The following is an 18396-nucleotide window of genomic DNA, read 5'->3' as shown; positions in this document are numbered from 1 at the left end:
TTTCTCGTCCTGGGGTAAAAAGCGGTCCCCCGACGGTTTCTTCCCTTTGCTCCGTATTGGTCATAAGTCTTTCGATCTTCGGGTCCCGTGCTCCGAGGACTTCAACCCACACTCCTGGCATGCTCCCTGACACGTTTTCCCGGAGGTATAGGTCGGGAAGCGAGCTCGTTGGAGGGAGAACTGTGGTGCGACCCAAAACGGTCCAAAAGATGGCCGAAGCTTCCAACGAGTGGCGAACGCTCGTCCGGTGTCAGAAACCACTGGAAATGCACTTGCAGCGAAGGAAACGGACTGAGCTCGAGGACTTCCGGTGCTCGTCCCAAGAAAACGCGAGCGGGAATGCCCCGGACTCAGTTTTCTCGTCCTGGGGTAAAAAGCGGTCCCCCGACGGTTTCTTCCCTTTGCTCCGTATTGGTCATAAGTCTTTCGATCTTCGGGTCCCGTGCTCCGAGGACTTCAACCCACACTCCTGGCATGCTCCCTGACACGTTTTCCGGAGGTATAGGTCGGGAAGCGAGCTCGTTGGAGGGAGAACTGTGGTGCGACCCAAAACGGTCCAAAAGATGGCCGAAGATTCCAACGAGTGGCGAACGCTCGTCCGGTGTCAGAAACCACTGGAAATGCACTTGCAGCGAAGGAAACGGGCTGAGCTCGAGGACTTCCGGTGCTCGTCCCAAGAAAACGCGAGCGGGAATGCCCCGGACTCAGTTTTCTCGTCCTGGGGTAAAAAGCGGTCCCCCGACGGTTTCTTCCCTTTGCTCCGTATTGGTCATAAGTCTTTCGATCTTCGGGTCCCGTGCTCCGAGGACTTCAACCCACACTCCTGGCATGCTCCCTGACACGTTTTCCGGAGGTATAGGTCGGGAAGCGAGCTCGTTGGAGGGAGAACTGTGGTGCGACCCAAAACGGTCCAAAAGATGGCCGAAGCTTCCAACGAGTGGCGAACGCTCGTCCGGTGTCAGAAACCACTGGAAATGCACTTGCAGCGAAGGAAACGGGCTGAGCTCGAGGACTTCCGGTGCTCGTCCCATGAAAACGCGAGCAGGAATGCCCCGGACTCAGTTTTCTCGTCCTGGGGTAAAAAGCGGTCCCCCGACGGTTTCTTCCCTTTGCTCCGTATTGGTCATAAGTCTTTCGATCTTCGGGTCCCGTGCTCCGAGGACTTCATCCCACACTCCTGGCATGCTCCCTGACACGTTTTCCGGAGGTATATGTAGGGAAGCGAGCTCGTTGGAGGGAGAACTGTAGTGCGACCCAAAACGGTCCAAAAGATGGCCGAAGCTTCCAACGAGTGGCGAACGCTCGTCCGGTGTCAGAAACCACTGGAAATGCACTTGCAGCGAAGGAAACGGGCTGAGCTCGAGGACTTCCGGTGCTCGTCCCAAGAAAACGCGAGCGGGAATGCCCCGGACTCAGTTTTCTCGTCCTGGGGTAAAAAGCGGTCCCCCGACGGTTTCTTCCCTTTGCTCCGTATTGGTCATAAGTCTTTCGATCTTCGGGTCCCGTGCTCCGAGGACTTCAACCCAAACTCCTGGCATGCTCCCTGACACGTTTTCCGGAGGTATAGGTCGGGAAGCGAGCTCGTTGGAGGGAGAACTGTGGTGCGACCCAAAACGGTCCAAAAGATGGCCGAAGCTTCCAACGAGTGGCGAACGCTCGTCCGGTGTCAGAAACCACTGGAAATGCACTTGCAGCGAAGGAAACGGGCTGAGCTCGAGGACTTCCGGTGCTCGTCCCAAGAAAACGCGAGCGGGAATGCCCCGGACTCAGTTTTCTCGTCGTGGGGTAAAAAGCGGTCCCCCGACGGTTTCTTCCCTTTGCTCCGTATTGGTCATAAGTCTTTCGATCTTCGGGTCCCGTGCTCCGAGGACTTCAACCCACACTCCTGGCATGCTCCCTGACACGTTTTCCGGAGGTATAGGTCGGGAAGCGAGCTCGTTGGAGGGAGAACTGTGGTGCGACCCAAAACGGTCCAAAAGATGGCCGAAGCTTCCAACGAGTGGCGAACGCTCGTCCGGTGTCAGAAACCACTGGAAATGCACTTGCAGCGAAGGAAACGGGCTGAGCTCGAGGACTTCCGGTGCTCGTCCCAAGAAAACGCGAGCGGGAATGCCCCGGACTCAGTTTTCTCGTCCTGGGGTAAAAAGCGGTCCCCCGACGGTTTCTTCCCTTTGCTCCGTATTGGTCATAAGTCTTTCGATCTTCGGGTCCCGTGCTCCGAGGACTTCAACCCACACTCCTGGCATGCTCCCTGACACGTTTTCCGGAGGTATAGGTCGGGAAGCGAGCTCGTTGGAGGGAGAACTGTGGTGCGACCCAAAACGGTCCAAAAGATGGCCGAAGCTTCCAACGAGTGGCGAACGCTCGTCCGGTGTCAGAAACCACTGGAAATGCACTTGCAGCGAAGGAAACGGGCTGAGCTCGAGGACTTCCGGTGCTCGTCCCAAGAAAACGCGAGCGGGAATGCCCCGGACTCAGTTTTCTCGTCCTGGGGTAAAAAGCGGTCCCCCGACGGTTTCTTCCCTTTGCTCCGTATTGGTCATAAGTCTTTCGATCTTCGGGTCCCGTGCTCCGAGGACTTCAACCCACACTCCTGGCATGCTCCCTGACACGTTTTCCGGAGGTATAGGTCGGGAAGCGAGCTCGTTGGAGGGAGAACTGTGGTGCGACCCAAAACGGTCCAAAAGATGGCCGAAGCTTCCAACGAGTGGCGAACGCTCGTCCGGTGTCAGAAACCACTGGAAATGCACTTGCAGCGAAGGAAACGGGCTGAGCTCGAGGACTTCCGGTGCTCGTCCCAAGAAAACGCGAGCGGGAATGCCCCGGACTCAGTTTTCTCGTCCTGGGGTAAAAAGCGGTCCCCCGACGGTTTCTTCCCTTTGCTCCGTATTGGTCATAAGTCTTTCGATCTTCGGGTCCCGTGCTCCGAGGACTTCAACCCACACTCCTGGCATGCTCCCTGACACGTTTTCCGGAGGTATAGGTCGGGAAGCGAGCTCGTTGGAGGGAGAACTGTGGTGCGACCCAAAACGGTCCAAAAGATGGCCGAAGCTTCCAACGAGTGGCGAACGCTCGTCCGGTGTCAGAAACCACTGGAAATGCACTTGCAGCGAAGGAAACGGGCTGAGCTCGAGGACTTCCGGTGCTCGTCCCAAGAAAACGCGAGCGGGAATGCCCCGGACTCAGTTTTCTCGTCCTGGGGTAAAAAGCGGTCCCCCGACGGTTTCTTCCCTTTGCTCCGTATTGGTCATAAGTCTTTCGATCTTCGGGTCCCGTGCTCCGAGGACTTCAACCCACACTCCTGGCATGCTCCCTGACACGTTTTCCGGAGGTATAGGTAGGGAAGCGAGCTCGTTGGAGGGAGAACTGTGGTGCGACCCAAAACGGTCCAAAAGATGGCCGAAGCTTCCAACGAGTGGCGAACGCTCGTCCGGTGTCAGAAACCACTGGAAATGCACTTGCAGCGAAGGAAACGGGCTGAGCTCGAGGACTTCCGGTGCTCGTCCCAAGAAAACGCGAGCGGGAATGCCCCGGACTCAGTTTTCTCGTCCTGGGGTAAAAAGCGGTCCCCCGACGGTTTCTTCCCTTTGCTCCGTATTGGTCATAAGTCTTTCGATCTTCGGGTCCCGTGCTCCGAGGACTTCAACCCACACTCCTGGCATGCTCCCTGACACGTTTTCCGGAGGTATAGGTCGGGAAGCGAGCTCGTTGGAGGGAGAACTGTGGTGCGACCCAAAACGGTCCAAAAGATGGCCGAAGCTTCCAACGAGTGGCGAACGCTCGTCCGGTGTCAGAAACCACTGGAAATGCACTTGCAGCGAAGGAAACGGGCTGAGCTCGAGGACTTCCGGTGCTCGTCACAAGAAAACGCGAGCGGGAATGCCCCGGACTCAGTTTTCTCGTCCTGGGGTAAAAAGCGGTCCCCCGACGGTTTCTTCCCTTTGCTCCGTATTGGTCATAAGTCTTTCGATCTTCGGGTCCCGTGCTCCGAGGACTTCAACCCACACTCCTGGCATGCTCCCTGACACGTTTTCCGGAGGTATAGGTAGGGAAGCGAGCTCGTTGGAGGGAGAACTGTGGTGCGACCCAAAACGGTCCAAAAGATGGCCGAAGCTTCCAACGAGTGGCGAACGCTCGTCCGGTGTCAGAAACCACTGGAAATGCACTTGCAGCGAAGGAAACGGGCTGAGCTCGAGGACTTCCGGTGCTCGTCCCAAGAAAACGCGAGCGGGAATGCCCCGGACTCAGTTTTCTCGTCCTGGGGTAAAAAGCGGTCCCCCGACGGTTTCTTCCCTTTGCTCCGTATTGGTCATAAGTCTTTCGATCTTCGGGTCCCGTGCTCCGAGGACATCAACCCACACTCCTGGCATGCTCCCTGACACGTTTTCCGGAGGTATAGGTCGGGAAGCGAGCTCGTTGGAGGGAGAACTGTGGTGCGACCCAAAACGGTCCAAAAGATGGCCGAAGCTTCCAACGAGTGGCGAACGCTCGTCCGGTGTCAGAAACCACTGGAAATGCACTTGCAGCGAAGGAAACGGGCTGAGCTCGAGGACTTCCGGTGCTCGTCCCAAGAAAACGCGAGCGGGAATGCCCCGGACTCAGTTTTCTCGTCCTGGGGTAAAAAGCGGTCCCCCGACGGTTTCTTCCCTTTGCTCCGTATTGGTCATAAGTCTTTCGATCTTCGGGTCCCGTGCTCCGAGGACTTCAACCCACACTCCTGGCATGCTCCCTGACACGTTTTCCGGAGGTATACGTCGGGAAGCGAGCTCGTTGGAGGGAGAACTGTGGTGCGACCCAAAACGGTCCAAAAGATGGCCGAAGCTTCCAACGAGTGGCGAACGCTCGTCCGGTGTCAGAAACCACTGGAAATGCACTTGCAGCGAAGGAAACGGGCTGAGCTCGAGGACTTCCGGTGCTCGTCCCAAGAAAACGCGAGCGGGAATGCCCCGGACTCAGTTTTCTCGTCCTGGGGTAAAAAGCGGTCCCCCGACGGTTTCTTCCCTTTGCTCCGTATTGGTCATAAGTCTTTCGATCTTCGGGTCCCGTGCTCCGAGGACTTCAACCCACACTCCTGGCATGCTCCCTGACACGTTTTCCGGAGGTATAGGTAGGGAAGCGAGCTCGTTGGAGGGAGAACTGTGGTGCGACCCAAAACGGTCCAAAAGATGGCCGAAGCTTCCAACGAGTGGCGAACGCTCGTCCGGTGTCAGAAACCACTGGAAATGCACTTGCAGCGAAGGAAACGGGCTGAGCTCGAGGACTTCCGGTGCTCGTCCCAAGAAAACGCGAGCGGGAATGCCCCGGACTCAGTTTTCTCGTCCTGGGGTAAAAAGCGGTCCCCCGACGGTTTCTTCCCTTTGCTCCGTATTGGTCATAAGTCTTTCGATCTTCGGGTCCCGTGCTCCGAGGACTTCAACCCACACTCCTGGCATGCTCCCTGACACGTTTTCCGGAGGTATAGGTCGGGAAGCGAGCTCGTTGGAGGGAGAACTGTGGTGCGACCCAAAACGGTCCAAAAGATGGCCGAAGCTTCCAACGAGTGGCGAACGCTCGTCCGGTGTCAGAAACCACTGGAAATGCACTTGCAGCGAAGGAAACGGGCTGAGCTCGAGGACTTCCGGTGCTCGTCCCAAGAAAACGCGAGCGGGAATGCCCCGGACTCAGTTTTCTCGTCCTGGGGTAAAAAGCGGTCCCCCGACGGTTTCTTCCCTTTGCTCCGTATTGGTCATAAGTCTTTCGATCTTCGGGTCCCGTGCTCCGAGGACTTCAACCCACACTCCTGGCATGCTCCCTGACACGTTTTCCGGAGGTATAGGTCGGGAAGCGAGCTCGTTGGAGGGAGAACTGTGGTGCGACCCAAAACGGTCCAAAAGATGGCCGAAGCTTCCAACGAGTGGCGAACGCTCGTCCGGTGTCAGAAACCACTGGAAATGCACTTGCAGCGAAGGAAACGGGCTGAGCTCGAGGACTTCCGGTGCTCGTCCCAAGAAAACGCGAGCGGGAATGCCCCGGACTCAGTTTTCTCGTCCTGGGGTAAAAAGCGGTCCCCCGACGGTTTCTTCCCTTTGCTCCGTATTGGTCATAAGTCTTTCGATCTTCGGGTCCCGTGCTCCGAGGACTTCAACCCACACTCCTGGCATGCTCCCTGACACGTTTTCCGGAGGTATAGGTAGGGAAGCGAGCTCGTTGGAGGGAGAACTGTGGTGCGACCCAAAACGGTCCAAAAGATGGCCGAAGCTTCCAACGAGTGGCGAACGCTCGTCCGGTGTCAGAAACCACTGGAAATGCACTTGCAGCGAAGGAAACGGGCTGAGCTCGAGGACTTCCGGTGCTCGTCCCAAGAAAACGCGAGCGGGAATGCCCCGGACTCAGTTTTCTCGTCCTGGGGTAAAAAGCGGTCCCCCGACGGTTTCTTCCCTTTGCTCCGTATTGGTCATAAGTCTTTCGATCTTCGGGTCCCGTGCTCCGAGGACTTCAACCCACACTCCTGGCATGCTCCCTGACACGTTTTCCGGAGGTATAGGTCGGGAAGCGAGCTCGTTGGAGGGAGAACTGTGGTGCGACCCAAAACGGTCCAAAAGATGGCCGAAGCTTCCAACGAGTGGCGAACGCTCGTCCGGTGTCAGAAACCACTGGAAATGCACTTGCAGCGAAGGAAACGGGCTGAGCTCGAGGACTTCCGGTGCTCGTCACAAGAAAACGCGAGCGGGAATGCCCCGGACTCAGTTTTCTCGTCCTGGGGTAAAAAGCGGTCCCCCGACGGTTTCTTCCCTTTGCTCCGTATTGGTCCTAAGTCTTTCGATCTTCGGGTCCCGTGCTCCGAGGACTTCAACCCACACTCCTGGCATGCTCCCTGACACGTTTTCCGGAGGTATAGGTAGGGAAGCGAGCTCGTTGGAGGGAGAACTGTGGTGCGACCCAAAACGGTCCAAAAGATGGCCGAAGCTTCCAACGAGTGGCGAACGCTCGTCCGGTGTCAGAAACCACTGGAAATGCACTTGCAGCGAAGGAAACGGGCTGAGCTCGAGGACTTCCGGTGCTCGTCCCAAGAAAACGCGAGCGGGAATGCCCCGGACTCAGTTTTCTCGTCCTGGGGTAAAAAGCGGTCCCCCGACGGTTTCTTCCCTTTGCTCCGTATTGGTCATAAGTCTTTCGATCTTCGGGTCCCGTGCTCCGAGGACATCAACCCACACTCCTGGCATGCTCCCTGACACGTTTTCCGGAGGTATAGGTCGGGAAGCGAGCTCGTTGGAGGGAGAACTGTGGTGCGACCCAAAACGGTCCAAAAGATGGCCGAAGCTTCCAACGAGTGGCGAACGCTCGTCCGGTGTCAGAAACCACTGGAAATGCACTTGCAGCGAAGGAAACGGGCTGAGCTCGAGGACTTCCGGTGCTCGTCCCAAGAAAACGCGAGCGGGAATGCCCCGGACTCAGTTTTCTCGTCCTGGGGTAAAAAGCGGTCCCCCGACGGTTTCTTCCCTTTGCTCCGTATTGGTCATAAGTCTTTCGATCTTCGGGTCCCGTGCTCCGAGGACTTCAACCCACACTCCTGGCATGCTCCCTGACACGTTTTCCGGAGGTATAGGTAGGGAAGCGAGCTCGTTGGAGGGAGAACTGTGGTGCGACCCAAAACGGTCCAAAAGATGGCCGAAGCTTCCAACGAGTGGCGAACGCTCGTCCGGTGTCAGAAACCACTGGAAATGCACTTGCAGCGAAGGAAACGGGCTGAGCTCGAGGACTTCCGGTGCTCGTCCCAAGAAAACGCGAGCGGGAATGCCCCGGACTCAGTTTTCTCGTCCTGGGGTAAAAAGCGGTCCCCCGACGGTTTCTTCCCTTTGCTCCGTATTGGTCATAAGTCTTTCGATCTTCGGGTCCCGTGCTCCGAGGACTTCAACCCACACTCCTGGCATGCTCCCTGACACGTTTTCCGGAGGTATAGGTAGGGAAGCGAGCTCGTTGGAGGGAGAACTGTGGTGCGACCCAAAACGGTCCAAAAGATGGCCGAAGCTTCCAACGAGTGGCGAACGCTCGTCCGGTGTCAGAAACCACTGGAAATGCACTTGCAGCGAAGGAAACGGGCTGAGCTCGAGGACTTCCGGTGCTCGTCCCAAGAAAACGCGAGCGGGAATGCCCCGGACTCAGTTTTCTCGTCCTGGGGTAAAAAGCGGTCCCCCGACGGTTTCTTCCCTTTGCTCCGTATTGGTCATAAGTCTTTCGATCTTCGGGTCCCGTGCTCCGAGGACTTCAACCCACACTCCTGGCATGCTCCCTGACACGTTTTCCGGAGGTATAGGTCGGGAAGCGAGCTCGTTGGAGGGAGAACTGTGGTGCGACCCAAAACGGTCCAAAAGATGGCCGAAGCTTCCAACGAGTGGCGAACGCTCGTCCGGTGTCAGAAACCACTGGAAATGCACTTGCAGCGAAGGAAACGGGCTGAGCTCGAGGACTTCCGGTGCTCGTCACAAGAAAACGCGAGCGGGAATGCCCCGGACTCAGTTTTCTCGTCCTGGGGTAAAAAGCGGTCCCCCGACGGTTTCTTCCCTTTGCTCCGTATTGGTCCTAAGTCTTTCGATCTTCGGGTCCCGTGCTCCGAGGACTTCAACCCACACTCCTGGCATGCTCCCTGACACGTTTTCCGGAGGTATAGGTAGGGAAGCGAGCTCGTTGGAGGGAGAACTGTGGTGCGACCCAAAACGGTCCAAAAGATGGCCGAAGCTTCCAACGAGTGGCGAACGCTCGTCCGGTGTCAGAAACCACTGGAAATGCACTTGCAGCGAAGGAAACGGGCTGAGCTCGAGGACTTCCGGTGCTCGTCCCAAGAAAACGCGAGCGGGAATGCCCCGGACTCAGTTTTCTCGTCCTGGGGTAAAAAGCGGTCCCCCGACGGTTTCTTCCCTTTGCTCCGTATTGGTCATAAGTCTTTCGATCGTCGGGTCCCGTGCTCCGAGGACATCAACCCACACTCCTGGCATGCTCCCTGACACGTTTTCCGGAGGTATAGGTCGGGAAGCGAGCTCGTTGGAGGGAGAACTGTGGTGCGACCCAAAACGGTCCAAAAGATGGCCGAAGCTTCCAACGAGTGGCGAACGCTCGTCCGGTGTCAGAAACCACTGGAAATGCACTTGCAGCGAAGGAAACGGGCTGAGCTCGAGGACTTCCGGTGCTCGTCCCAAGAAAACGCGAGCGGGAATGCCCCGGACTCAGTTTTCTCGTCCTGGGGTAAAAAGCGGTCCCCCGACGGTTTCTTCCCTTTGCTCCGTATTGGTCATAAGTCTTTCGATCTTCGGGTCCCGTGCTCCGAGGACTTCAACCCACACTCCTGGCATGCTCCCTGACACGTTTTCCGGAGGTATACGTCGGGAAGCGAGCTCGTTGGAGGGAGAACTGTGGTGCGACCCAAAACGGTCCAAAAGATGGCCGAAGCTTCCAACGAGTGGCGAACGCTCGTCCGGTGTCAGAAACCACTGGAAATGCACTTGCAGCGAAGGAAACGGGCTGAGCTCGAGGACTTCCGGTGCTCGTCCCAAGAAAACGCGAGCGGGAATGCCCCGGACTCAGTTTTCTCGTCCTGGGGTAAAAAGCGGTCCCCCGACGGTTTCTTCCCTTTGCTCCGTATTGGTCATAAGTCTTTCGATCTTCGGGTCCCGTGCTCCGAGGACATCAACCCACACTCCTGGCATGCTCCCTGACACGTTTTCCGGAGGTATAGGTCGGGAAGCGAGCTCGTTGGAGGGAGAACTGTGGTGCGACCCAAAACGGTCCAAAAGATGGCCGAAGCTTCCAACGAGTGGCGAACGCTCGTCCGGTGTCAGAAACCACTGGAAATGCACTTGCAGCGAAGGAAACGGGCTGAGCTCGAGGACTTCCGGTGCTCGTCCCAAGAAAACGCGAGCGGGAATGCCCCGGACTCAGTTTTCTCGTCCTGGGGTAAAAAGCGGTCCCCCGACGGTTTCTTCCCTTTGCTCCGTATTGGTCATAAGTCTTTCGATCTTCGGGTCCCGTGCTCCGAGGACTTCAACCCACACTCCTGGCATGCTCCCTGACACGTTTTCCGGAGGTATACGTCGGGAAGCGAGCTCGTTGGAGGGAGAACTGTGGTGCGACCCAAAACGGTCCAAAAGATGGCCGAAGCTTCCAACGAGTGGCGAACGCTCGTCCGGTGTCAGAAACCACTGGAAATGCACTTGCAGCGAAGGAAACGGGCTGAGCTCGAGGACTTCCGGTGCTCGTCCCAAGAAAACGCGAGCGGGAATGCCCCGGACTCAGTTTTCTCGTCCTGGGGTAAAAAGCGGTCCCCCGACGGTTTCTTCCCTTTGCTCCGTATTGGTCATAAGTCTTTCGATCTTCGGGTCCCGTGCTCCGAGGACATCAACCCACACTCCTGGCATGCTCCCTGACACGTTTTCCGGAGGTATAGGTCGGGAAGCGAGCTCGTTGGAGGGAGAACTGTGGTGCGACCCAAAACGGTCCAAAAGATGGCCGAAGCTTCCAACGAGTGGCGAACGCTCGTCCGGTGTCAGAAACCACTGGAAATGCACTTGCAGCGAAGGAAACGGGCTGAGCTCGAGGACTTCCGGTGCTCGTCCCAAGAAAACGCGAGCGGGAATGCCCCGGACTCAGTTTTCTCGTCCTGGGGTAAAAAGCGGTCCCCCGACGGTTTCTTCCCTTTGCTCCGTATTGGTCATAAGTCTTTCGATCTTCGGGTCCCGTGCTCCGAGGACTTCAACCCACACTCCTGGCATGCTCCCTGACACGTTTTCCGGAGGTATACGTCGGGAAGCGAGCTCGTTGGAGGGAGAACTGTGGTGCGACCCAAAACGGTCCAAAAGATGGCCGAAGCTTCCAACGAGTGGCGAACGCTCGTCCGGTGTCAGAAACCACTGGAAATGCACTTGCAGCGAAGGAAACGGGCTGAGCTCGAGGACTTCCGGTGCTCGTCCCAAGAAAACGCGAGCGGGAATGCCCCGGACTCAGTTTTCTCGTCCTGGGGTAAAAAGCGGTCCCCCGACGGTTTCTTCCCTTTGCTCCGTATTGGTCATAAGTCTTTCGATCTTCGGGTCCCGTGCTCCGAGGACTTCAACCCACACTCCTGGCATGCTCCCTGACACGTTTTCCGGAGGTATAGGTAGGGAAGCGAGCTCGTTGGAGGGAGAACTGTGGTGCGACCCAAAACGGTCCAAAAGATGGCCGAAGCTTCCAACGAGTGGCGAACGCTCGTCCGGTGTCAGAAACCACTGGAAATGCACTTGCAGCGAAGGAAACGGGCTGAGCTCGAGGACTTCCGGTGCTCGTCCCAAGAAAACGCGAGCGGGAATGCCCCGGACTCAGTTTTCTCGTCCTGGGGTAAAAAGCGGTCCCCCGACGGTTTCTTCCCTTTGCTCCGTATTGGTCATAAGTCTTTCGATCTTCGGGTCCCGTGCTCCGAGGACTTCAACCCACACTCCTGGCATGCTCCCTGACACGTTTTCCGGAGGTATAGGTCGGGAAGCGAGCTCGTTGGAGGGAGAACTGTGGTGCGACCCAAAACGGTCCAAAAGATGGCCGAAGCTTCCAACGAGTGGCGAACGCTCGTCCGGTGTCAGAAACCACTGGAAATGCACTTGCAGCGAAGGAAACGGGCTGAGCTCGAGGACTTCCGGTGCTCGTCCCAAGAAAACGCGAGCGGGAATGCCCCGGACTCAGTTTTCTCGTCCTGGGGTAAAAAGCGGTCCCCCGACGGTTTCTTCCCTTTGCTCCGTATTGGTCATAAGTCTTTCGATCTTCGGGTCCCGTGCTCCGAGGACTTCAACCCACACTCCTGGCATGCTCCCTGACACGTTTTCCGGAGGTATAGGTCGGGAAGCGAGCTCGTTGGAGGGAGAACTGTGGTGCGACCCAAAACGGTCCAAAAGATGGCCGAAGCTTCCAACGAGTGGCGAACGCTCGTCCGGTTTCAGAAACCACTGGAAATGCACTTGCAGCGAAGGAAACGGGCTGAGCTCGAGGACTTCCGGTGCTCGTCCCAAGAAAACGCGAGCGGGAATGCCCCGGACTCAGTTTTCTCGTCCTGGGGTAAAAAGCGGTCCCCCGACGGTTTCTTCCCTTTGCTCCGTATTGGTCATAAGTCTTTCGATCTTCGGGTCCCGTGCTCCGAGGACTTCAACCCACACTCCTGGCATGCTCCCTGACACGTTTTCCGGAGGTATAGGTAGGGAAGCGAGCTCGTTGGAGGGAGAACTGTGGTGCGACCCAAAACGGTCCAAAAGATGGCCGAAGCTTCCAACGAGTGGCGAACGCTCGTCCGGTGTCAGAAACCACTGGAAATGCACTTGCAGCGAAGGAAACGGGCTGAGCTCGAGGACTTCCGGTGCTCGTCCCAAGAAAACGCGAGCGGGAATGCCCCGGACTCAGTTTTCTCGTCCTGGGGTAAAAAGCGGTCCCCCGACGGTTTCTTCCCTTTGCTCCGTATTGGTCATAAGTCTTTCGATCTTCGGGTCCCGTGCTCCGAGGACATCAACCCACACTCCTGGCATGCTCCCTGACACGTTTTCCGGAGGTATAGGTCGGGAAGCGAGCTCGTTGGAGGGAGAACTGTGGTGCGACCCAAAACGGTCCAAAAGATGGCCGAAGCTTCCAACGAGTGGCGAACGCTCGTCCGGTGTCAGAAACCACTGGAAATGCACTTGCAGCGAAGGAAACGGGCTGAGCTCGAGGACTTCCGGTGCTCGTCCCAAGAAAACGCGAGCGGGAATGCCCCGGACTCAGTTTTCTCGTCCTGGGGTAAAAAGCGGTCCCCCGACGGTTTCTTCCCTTTGCTCCGTATTGGTCATAAGTCTTTCGATCTTCGGGTCCCGTGCTCCGAGGACTTCAACCCACACTCCTGGCATGCTCCCTGACACGTTTTCCGGAGGTATACGTCGGGAAGCGAGCTCATTGGAGGGAGAACTGTGGTGCGACCCAAAACGGTCCAAAAGATGGCCGAAGCTTCCAACGAGTGGCGAACGCTCGTCCGGTGTCAGAAACCACTGGAAATGCACTTGCAGCGAAGGAAACGGGCTGAGCTCGAGGACTTCCGGTGCTCGTCCCAAGAAAACGCGAGCGGGAATGCCCCGGACTCAGTTTTCTCGTCCTGGGGTAAAAAGCGGTCCCCCGACGGTTTCTTCCCTTTGCTCCGTATTGGTCATAAGTCTTTCGATCTTCGGGTCCCGTGCTCCGAGGACTTCAACCCACACTCCTGGCATGCTCCCTGACACGTTTTCCGGAGGTATAGGTAGGGAAGCGAGCTCGTTGGAGGGAGAACTGTGGTGCGACCCAAAACGGTCCAAAAGATGGCCGAAGCTTCCAACGAGTGGCGAACGCTCGTCCGGTGTCAGAAACCACTGGAAATGCACTTGCAGCGAAGGAAACGGGCTGAGCTCGAGGACTTCCGGTGCTCGTCCCAAGAAAACGCGAGCGGGAATGCCCCGGACTCAGTTTTCTCGTCCTGGGGTAAAAAGCGGTCCCCCGACGGTTTCTTCCCTTTGCTCCGTATTGGTCATAAGTCTTTCGATCTTCGGGTCCCGTGCTCCGAGGACTTCAACCCACACTCCTGGCATGCTCCCTGACACGTTTTCCGGAGGTATAGGTCGGGAAGCGAGCTCGTTGGAGGGAGAACTGTGGTGCGACCCAAAACGGTCCAAAAGATGGCCGAAGCTTCCAACGAGTGGCGAACGCTCGTCCGGTTTCAGAAACCACTGGAAATGCACTTACAGCGAAGGAAACGGGCTGAGCTCGAGGACTTCCGGTGCTCGTCCCAAGAAAACGCGAGCGGGAATGCCCCGGACTCAGTTTTCTCGTCCTGGGGTAAAAAGCGGTCCCCCGACGGTTTCTTCCCTTTGCTCCGTATTGGTCATAAGTCTTTCGATCTTCGGGTCCCGTGCTCCGAGGACTTCAACCCACACTCCTGGCATGCTCCCTGACACGTTTTCCGGAGGTATAGGTAGGGAAGCGAGCTCGTTGGAGGGAGAACTGTGGTGCGACCCAAAACGGTCCAAAAGATGGCCGAAGCTTCCAACGAGTGGCGAACGCTCGTCCGGTGTCAGAAACCACTGGAAATGCACTTGCAGCGAAGGAAACGGGCTGAGCTCGAGGACTTCCGGTGCTCGTCCCAAGAAAACGCGAGCGGGAATGCCCCGGACTCAGTTTTCTCGTCCTGGGGTAAAAAGCGGTCCCCCGACGGTTTCTTCCCTTTGCTCCGTATTGGTCATAAGTCTTTCGATCTTCGGGTCCCGTGCTCCGAGGACATCAACCCACACTCCTGGCATGCTCCCTGACACGTTTTCCGGAGGTATAGGTCGGGAAGCGAGCTCGTTGGAGGGAGAACTGTGGTGCGACCCAAAACGGTCCAAAAGATGGCCGAAGCTTCCAACGAGTGGCGAACGCTCGTCCGGTGTCAGAAACCACTGGAAATGCACTTGCAGCGAAGGAAACGGGCTGAGCTCGAGGACTTCCGGTGCTCGTCCCAAGAAAACGCGAGCGGGAATGCCCCGGACTCAGTTTTCTCGTCCTGGGGTAAAAAGCGGTCCCCCGACGGTTTCTTCCCTTTGCTCCGTATTGGTCATAAGTCTTTCGATCTTCGGGTCCCGTGCTCCGAGGACTTCAACCCACACTCCTGGCATGCTCCCTGACACGTTTTCCGGAGGTATACGTCGGGAAGCGAGCTCATTGGAGGGAGAACTGTGGTGCGACCCAAAACGGTCCAAAAGATGGCCGAAGCTTCCAACGAGTGGCGAACGCTCGTCCGGTGTCAGAAACCACTGGAAATGCACTTGCAGCGAAGGAAACGGGCTGAGCTCGAGGACTTCCGGTGCTCGTCCCAAGAAAACGCGAGCGGGAATGCCCCGGACTCAGTTTTCTCGTCCTGGGGTAAAAAGCGGTCCCCCGACGGTTTCTTCCCTTTGCTCCGTATTGGTCATAAGTCTTTCGATCTTCGGGTCCCGTGCTCCGAGGACTTCAACCCACACTCCTGGCATGCTCCCTGACACGTTTTCCGGAGGTATAGGTAGGGAAGCGAGCTCGTTGGAGGGAGAACTGTGGTGCGACCCAAAACGGTCCAAAAGATGGCCGAAGCTTCCAACGAGTGGCGAACGCTCGTCCGGTGTCAGAAACCACTGGAAATGCACTTGCAGCGAAGGAAACGGGCTGAGCTCGAGGACTTCCGGTGCTCGTCCCAAGAAAACGCGAGCGGGAATGCCCCGGACTCAGTTTTCTCGTCCTGGGGTAAAAAGCGGTCCCCCGACGGTTTCTTCCCTTTGCTCCGTATTGGTCATAAGTCTTTCGATCTTCGGGTCCCGTGCTCCGAGGACTTCAACCCACACTCCTGGCATGCTCCCTGACACGTTTTCCGGAGGTATAGGTCGGGAAGCGAGCTCGTTGGAGGGAGAACTGTGGTGCGACCCAAAACGGTCCAAAAGATGGCCGAAGCTTCCAACGAGTGGCGAACGCTCGTCCGGTTTCAGAAACCACTGGAAATGCACTTACAGCGAAGGAAACGGGCTGAGCTCGAGGACTTCCGGTGCTCGTCCCAAGAAAACGCGAGCGGGAATGCCCCGGACTCAGTTTTCTCGTCCTGGGGTAAAAAGCGGTCCCCCGACGGTTTCTTCCCTTTGCTCCGTATTGGTCATAAGTCTTTCGATCTTCGGGTCCCGTGCTCCGAGGACTTCAACCCACACTCCTGGCATGCTCCCTGACACGTTTTCCGGAGGTATAGGTAGGGAAGCGAGCTCGTTGGAGGGAGAACTGTGGTGCGACCCAAAACGGTCCAAAAGATGGCCGAAGCTTCCAACGAGTGGCGAACGCTCGTCCGGTGTCAGAAACCACTGGAAATGCACTTGCAGCGAAGGAAACGGGCTGAGCTCGAGGACTTCCGGTGCTCGTCCCAAGAAAACGCGAGCGGGAATGCCCCGGACTCAGTTTTCTCGTCCTGGGGTAAAAAGCGGTCCCCCGACGGTTTCTTCCCTTTGCTCCGTATTGGTCATAAGTCTTTCGATCTTCGGGTCCCGTGCTCCGAGGACATCAACCCACACTCCTGGCATGCTCCCTGACACGTTTTCCGGAGGTATAGGTCGGGAAGCGAGCTCGTTGGAGGGAGAACTGTGGTGCGACCCAAAACGGTCCAAAAGATGGCCGAAGCTTCCAACGAGTGGCGAACGCTCGTCCGGTGTCAGAAACCACTGGAAATGCACTTGCAGCGAAGGAAACGGGCTGAGCTCGAGGACTTCCGGTGCTCGTCCCAAGAAAACGCGAGCGGGAATGCCCCGGACTCAGTTTTCTCGTCCTGGGGTAAAAAGCGGTCCCCCGACGGTTTCTTCCCTTTGCTCCGTATTGGTCATAAGTCTTTCGATCTTCGGGTCCCGTGCTCCGAGGACTTCAACCCACACTCCTGGCATGCTCCCTGACACGTTTTCCGGAGGTATACGTCGGGAAGCGAGCTCGTTGGAGGGAGAACTGTGGTGCGACCCAAAACGGTCCAAAAGATGGCCGAAGCTTCCAACGAGTGGCGAACGCTCGTCCGGTGTCAGAAACCACTGGAAATGCACTTGCAGCGAAGGAAACGGGCTGAGCTCGAGGACTTCCGGTGCTCGTCCCAAGAAAACGCGAGCGGGAATGCCCCGGACTCAGTTTTCTCGTCCTGGGGTAAAAAGCGGTCCCCCGACGGTTTCTTCCCTTTGCTCCGTATTGGTCATAAGTCTTTCGATCTTCGGGTCCCGTGCTCCGAGGACTTCAACCCACACTCCTGGCATGCTCCCTGACACGTTTTCCGGAGGTATAGGTAGGGAAGCGTGCTCGTTGGAGGGAGAACTGTGGTGCGACCCAAAACGGTCCAAAAGATGGCCGAAGCTTCCAACGAGTGGCGAACGCTCGTCCGGTGTCAGAAACCACTGGAAATGCACTTGCAGCGAAGGAAACGGGCTGAGCTCGAGGACTTCCGGTGCTCGTCCCAAGAAAACGCGAGCGGGAATGCCCCGGACTCAGTTTTCTCGTCCTGGGGTAAAAAGCGGTCCCCCGACGGTTTCTTCCCTTTGCTCCGTATTGGTCATAAGTCTTTCGATCTTCGGGTCCCGTGCTCCGAGGACTTCAACCCACACTCCTGGCATGCTCCCTGACACGTTTTCCGGAGGTATACGTCGGGAAGCGAGCTCGTTGGAGGGAGAACTGTGGTGCGACCCAAAACGGTCCAAAAGATGGCCGAAGCTTCCAACGAGTGGCGAACGCTCGTCCGGTGTCAGAAACCACTGGAAATGCACTTGCAGGGAAGGAAACGGGCTGAGCTCGAGGACTTCCGGTGCTCGTCCCAAGAAAACGCGAGCGGGAATGCCCCGGACTCAGTTTTCTCGTCCTGGGGTAAAAAGCGGTCCCCCGACGGTTTCTTCCCTTTGCTCCGTATTGGTCATAAGTCTTTCGATCTTCGGGTCCCGTGCTCCGAGGACTTCAACCCACACTCCTGGCATGCTCCCTGACACGTTTTCCGGAGGTATAGGTAGGGAAGCGAGCTCGTTGGAGGGAGAACTGTGGTGCGACCCAAAACGGTCCAAAAGATGGCCGAAGCTTCCAACGAGTGGCGAACGCTCGTCCGGTGTCAGAAACCACTGGAAATGCACTTGCAGCGAAGGAAACGGGCTGAGCTCGAGGACTTCCGGTGCTCGTCCCAAGAAAACGCGAGCGGGAATGCCCCGGACTCAGTTTTCTCGTCCTGGGGTAAAAAGCGGTCCCCCGACGGTTTCTTCCCTTTACTCCGTATTGGTCATAAGTCTTTCGATCTTCGGGTCCCGTGCTCCGAGGACTTCAACCCACACTCCTGGCATGCTCCCTGACACGTTTTCCGGAGGTATAGGTAGGGAAGCGAGCTCGTTGGAGGGAGAACTGTGGTGCGACCCAAAACGGTCCAAAAGATGGCCGAAGCTTCCAACGAGTGGCGAACGCTCGTCCGGTTTCAGAAACCACTGGAAATGCACTTGCAGCGAAGGAAACGGGCTGAGCTCGAGGAATTCCGGTGCTCGTCCCAAGAAAACGCGAGCGGGAATGCCCCGGACTCAGTTTTCTCGTCCTGGGGTAAAAAGCGGTCCCCCGACGGTTTCTTCCCTTTGCTCCGTATTGGTCATAAGTCTTTCGATCTTCGGGTCCCGTGCTCCGAGGACTTCAACCCACACTCCTGGCATGCTCCCTGACACGTTTTCCGGAGGTATAGGTCGGGAAGCGAGCTCGTTGGAGGGAGAACTGTGGTGCGACCCAAAACGGTCCAAAAGATGGCCGAAGCTTCCAACGAGTGGCGAACGCTCGTCCGGTGTCAGAAACAACTGGAAATGCACTTGCAGCGAAGGAAACGGGCTGAGCTCGAGGACTTCCGGTGCTCGTCCCAAGAAAACGCGAGCGGGAATG

Source organism: Cucumis melo, chromosome 2 (assembly GCF_025177605.1).
Source record: "Cucumis melo cultivar AY chromosome 2, USDA_Cmelo_AY_1.0, whole genome shotgun sequence".
NCBI classification, from domain to species: Eukaryota; Viridiplantae; Streptophyta; class Magnoliopsida; order Cucurbitales; family Cucurbitaceae; genus Cucumis; species Cucumis melo.
Note: the sequence above shows the minus strand (reverse complement) of the source record.